Below are 6,000 nucleotides of genomic sequence, written 5' to 3'. Positions count from 1 at the left end.
GCTCTGAGGAGGCTGAGGAAGTTTGGCATGTCGCCTAAGATCCTCAGCAACTTCTACAGCTGCATCAATGAGAGTGTCCTGACCAACTGCATCACGGTGTGGTACAGCAGCACTACTGCCATGGACCGTAAACGCCTACAGAGAGTGGTGAAGACTGCGCAGAAGATCACCAGGACTCCACTGCCCTCTCTGCAGAGCATCTACCACCGCAGAGTCCACAGGAGAGCTGCGTCCATCCTTAAAGACCCCTCCCACCCCCAGCACGGACTGTTCACACTTCTACCCTCAGGACAGAGGTACAAAAGTGTGAAATGCAGGACCTCGAGACTGAAGAACTCTTTCTTCCCCTCTGCCATCAGACTCCTAAACAGCTGACAGGAGTTTGCAACCATGAACATAACATAACATAACATAACATAACATAACATAACATAACATAACATAACATAACATAACATAACATAACTGTTACATGGACACAACTGTTTACATGGACACGACTGTTTACATGGACACAACTGCTCACGAATCACATTTTGTATTTGCACGCAAATTGTTTTTTTTTCAGAATTGCACTACCACACTGAGAACGGCACTACCTCACCTTTATTGCCTTTTTGCTCTTATGTGTTTGCTCTTATTTAATTTTTTTTTTGTTTATTTGTATTTTATTTTATTTCTATTTTTTGTAAATTCTCATTTTACTTACTGTATGACATTTAGTAAGAAAGTAAGAATTTCATTGTACAGGGAAACATGCGTTCTATCTGTGCATATGACAATAAACACTTTGAATCTTTGAATCTTGAATCTTGAATTTAAACCTAATAATAATAAAAAAAAACTTCCTTTCTGCACTTTCTCGCACTTGCATCTCATGAAATGTAAACACTTTTCTGATTGCTGTTTTCTCCTTGAGTTAAAGTTTTCCTGCCTTGTACCTCACGTGTAAGTCGCTTTGGATAAAAGCGTCTGATAAATGACTAAATGTAAATGGACAATGAACACAAATGCTAATGATGTTGTGCAGTTTACTACTGTGAGTTGGCTTTTTTTCAGCTGGAGGTGTCCTGAAAAAATGTGAAATTCATAGAGAGGCTCCCACGGGGGGTCTCCAGTACATGCCCCCCAGCATGCCAGCAGGTCCAAACCAGCAATGCAGTTGTCTTTATCACCATCTCCCATCACTGTGAGCAATTCACTGGTGGTGGGGGTCCAGTCCCTGTGGAGAGGACCAGCAATCCCTGACAGTACCCCCGTTGCAACAGGCAGATGAAGGATCCTGTATCCACCATTGCGCTGCAAAGCCCACCCGCAATGACACATGTCTATGTACAGTCCCATAGTGGCCGGTAACGCCCTACTGTGGGGCAATCTATTTGGAGGGGGGGTTGGGAGCGTGGTTAGGGGTCCCTCACTGCCTCATCCCTTGTCCATTTTCCGATAGTGGCTCAGCTCTGGCGCGAGGGTTTGGGGCATGGCAGTCCCTGGCAAAATGCCCTTGCAGTCATCCCTTGGCTGTCGTCGAGGGACCACAGCTCTGGGTATTCTCCGTCATCCTTTCAGTTGGCTTCCCTGACCGGCATGTGCCAGGATGGGAATCAGCCCAGCTTCAATGTGCCCCCAGCACCTCTTCTTTCAGGGCCAAATCCAGTGGGAAACATAGGTTGAGTGCAGTAGTGATGGCTCGGGGCTCCCAAAGATCTTCTGGGAACAGGTCGCCAAGCACTTGCAAGGCAGGTCCCTCCAGGCCTTTCTTGTTGTTTCTTCGCCACTCCATCTCCCGTTGAGAGCAGCCAAATCGACCTGAGTGAGGTAGGGCTCCAGGGGGGTCAGCCCGTGGCAGCTTGGATGGCGTGGAGGGCAGCAGTTCGTGTCTCCCATAGTTGAGGGAGCAGTGTGTAGTCTGGGTCAAACTGGCGCCATCAGTACACAGGAGTCGAAGTTATGGAAAGGCTAACTACCTTAACTAAGCTAGGGTTAGCTTGGGTGCTAGCAGGCTATAACAGGAGGCAAACTTCCAAAAATGGCAGGCCAAAGAGATAGCACTTGTGCTCCATACACCACACGACCCCAAGGGTCTCGAGCTGACTAGCATAAGTTTATAGTTTACAGTTTAACCCTGTGGCAAAATACTTTTACTCTCACAAAATAAGTGACATTACCTTTAGGTACAACAGCTTGTGTACTTGAAAAACAGTCTGCTGAAATTGTACCTTAGGAAGTAGTTGTTTTCCAACGTTGCCTTGGGCTTTTTTCAAGGGGGCTTTGTTGCGTTTTCTCTATCTAGCTCCACTGCCAGGACCATACTCCACTCTTCCCCATAAGACCCCAGTACTCCCCACTCACTTTAGTAAGACTCCATACCCCACAAGTCATTGCTGAGTTACTCATCTGTGTGTCCTCTCATAGTCAGAGGGCTTACTACATCTCCATCCCACTTTGCAAACTATATTCCTTTTAAAATAAACTTATTTAACTGAGTTTTTGTGTCTAGTGCCTCGTTTGGTCGAGTCTCAAAACCAGCTCCTTACAGTACTGTTGTAACTGAGCTTAATTATTTGCCTTTGGTGTCTTTGATCCATACTTATATTAGCAACACAGGTGGCAACGTTTTAAGAAGATAAAAGTGATCACTGAAAAAATAAAGTAATGTGTGATATCTGTGAAGGGAGATTTTCTTTTGGTTTGTCACAGTTGTCCAGTCCAGTATCTTTTGCACCTCTGATGTGTTAACTGCCTTGAAAAAAATGTAAAATGATGTGTGAAAGAAATTTAAAAATGTTCACACATTTGAGAGAGATGAATTTCTGCTGTGCTCAGAAAGTGACTTTAATTTATTACGTCGGTCTCAGCACCTGAGAAAAAATGGTGTTAAATATGATTAAGAACCAAGACAACCTGACGTCCCTGTATCACATCTGAACCTTCTGGATTTAAATAGATTTTTATTATTGTCAGGTTTTTCATGTTCATTGTGGACATATGTCTCACCTCCTGTTTTGAATCCTTCCCTTTTTGATACAGAATTTTTGTGTCTTTTTTTCTTTCTGGACTAATCAGGTGTAAAGTTTTGGCATTTTTATTATTATTTAAGAGACTTTACAGCACCTGTCTGCGTTTCTGCATTTGGGTTCCTGTTTCCAATGAAAAATGCATAACTGTCCTCTGATCTGTCTGTGATAATTCAGATAAAAGGAAACATATTAGCAAAAAAACATGTACAGAAAGTGCATCAAAAACTAAATACTTATACTTACTGTATATTGGACACAGATGTCTTTAAAGATGCTTTTCCTCTGTCATCAATAAGCAGAAGAAAGAAATCAGGATGTTAAAATAGAGCAGACTTCCTTCTTCTTGACATCATTAATATGCACGATGCGCAAAATGACAGCAAACACTAAACTTTGGCATTAGTTACATAAAAAAGTGTGAGAGAGGAGCTGAATGTTCTGTTAGTTTAAGCTCTAAACTTTCATGAAGTTCTGCTTCTTTTGCAGACTAATAGAAACAGCAGCAACACAGTCAGATATTTCAAACACTTTATTTCATTTATTTCTTCCATCCTGGGGCCTCTCTCCTCTCCTGATGTCGGTGCCACATTTCAAATGGGGGTTGGATATGGATCTTCATCAGGTGCCTCGCTCTGTCTGTCTCTCTTTTGGTTTCTTGTTGTCCTGTCTTATTGCATCTCTGCAGATGTGACAGATTGATGCATCAGTTGACACTTGAACTGCAAGTTAACTGAAAACTTGTTTCACACCAATAATATTAACTGTACTGATGTGTGATGCACTGGCAGAGTGTTTATTTTCACTTCTTTAAATGAAAAAACATGAAAAGTAGATTTAACTTCATGGTTTTAGTCACAGTGAATCAAATTGCTGTTGTGACTCTTTATCACTGTAAACTGTAAAACAGAGCCGATCAGACACTGAAATCACTTCTCTCTTTGAGGCAGAATAAGCTTTATAAGAATTTAACAAATTTTTGGACGGGAAAATATTTTTCAAATACTGGAAATACCAGCAGCTTTATTTTTGGATATTAAATATTTCTCTTGTTGCATTTGATCTGAATCTGCTACACTGAAGCTTCACCACTAGAGGGCAGTGAAATATTTTACCATCCATCAGAACATGATCATCTTTTTTCCATGTTTAGTTATTGAAGCTATTTACTTTTAAAGTTCAATGCCTCAAAATTTTGTTTGTAGTACTCAATAGAGCCTGATCAGGAGTTGTGAATAATTTATGATCAAAAATCAAAATAATATGATCAAAATCAAAATTTAAAATAAAAAAAAACAACTTATGAACTACTTGAAGAAAATCTCACTGTTGCACAAAGTATAAGTACTGAGCTTTTATTTTGTAAAAGCTTCAGCATCAGTGAAGCTTTATGATGTTTCTGTTTAAAGATGAACTGACAGCAAAAATTCCTGATCAATACAAAGTTGGACTGTGAGTCTTCCCACAACATAATAATCAATTACACTGAGACAGGATTTAATCTAACAGTGAAAACAATTGAAGACAACTGTACATATTTAAATGCTACTAGTTTTTATTACTCATGAATAATAATTATAATAATAATAATAATAATAATAATTCATTTTATTTATAAAGCACTTTAAATTGGCTAAGAAATCTGAAAGTGCTACACAAGCGGATTGAAACCAAGAATAAAACATAATAAACATGTAAAGCCTAAAAACATATAAAACATAGAATAACACAGCATTAAAGTAAAAAGTAATGATCACTTTAAAATGTTTTTCTAAACAAAAAAGTCTTTAACTGTTTTTTTGAAACAGTCCACAGTTTGTGGTGCCCCTCAGGTTCTCAGGCAGACCATTCCATAGCCGTGGGACAGCTGCTGAGAAGGCTCGGTCCCCCATTGTATGCAGTTTGGATCTGGGGGGGTAGAGGCGATAGGTGTTGGTGGAACGGAGGTGTCTAGTTGTAGATTGCAATGTGAGGAGTTCCTTGAGATACTGTGGGGCATTTCCATGGATGCACTGGTGGGTGAGTAGACAGACAGACTTTATAATCAATGCGAAGGTGGATGGGAAGCCAGTGAAGTGTCCGAAGGACAGGAGTGATGTGTTGGTGTTTCCGCACTCTCATAAGGATCCTGGTGGCGCTGTTTTGAACATATTGGAGCTTTTGAAGGCTCCTGCCGGAGATTACAATGAGAAGTGCATTGCAGTAGTCCAGCCTGGAGGAGACAAAAGCGTGGACCAGCCTTTCAGCGTCACAGAGGATTATAAATAAAATCACATGCTGAAAAATAAAGAGAAAACTATCAGTTTGAAGCTGAAATCCAAACATTTCTGTACACTGTCGCCCCCTGCAGCAGTGAAAAGGAACTGAAATAATGATCAAAAAGAGCCTTTAGATATAGATAAAGCAGTTTCTGCAGGTGTTGCAGTGTTGCAACTAAAAAACAGCATTAGTCTAATTTTGATTTGTAAACCTGCAATATTTTTATTTACATGAACATTAATGTAACTCAACTGAAAAAAAGCTTTTACTTTGAAATTAAATGTGTCCACATCCTCTCACATGTTACTTCCATGTTGTTCTACTTTCTTCCTCCATCATCTCGTTCATACCACTGGCTGTTAATCCTACACATTTGCAGTAGAACAAACTTTGCATAAACAAACAGTTGTCCTCTCTGGATCATAGACACCATTTAGACTCATCAGGAGAACAGACAGCGCAAACTCAGTATGTCACAGTCGGGAGCTGTGTCTCTGCTATGGTCAGGAGCAGCACCGCTGCTCCACAGTGCACTGTTTTAGCACCTTTCCTGTTCACAATTTGCATAGTGGATTTTAAACACAGCTTAGAGTCCTGTGACATACAAAAGTAATATGATGATACAGCTATTGTTGCATGTATCTGGGGTGTTAGAAACAAGAGTACAGGGACCTTCTGGAGGCCTTCAGGGACTGGTGCAATAAGTGCTGTCTGCACATGAACACAA

Source organism: Channa argus, chromosome 3 (assembly GCF_033026475.1).
Source record: "Channa argus isolate prfri chromosome 3, Channa argus male v1.0, whole genome shotgun sequence".
In the NCBI taxonomy this organism is placed as follows: Eukaryota; Metazoa; Chordata; class Actinopteri; order Anabantiformes; family Channidae; genus Channa; species Channa argus.
Note: the sequence above shows the minus strand (reverse complement) of the source record.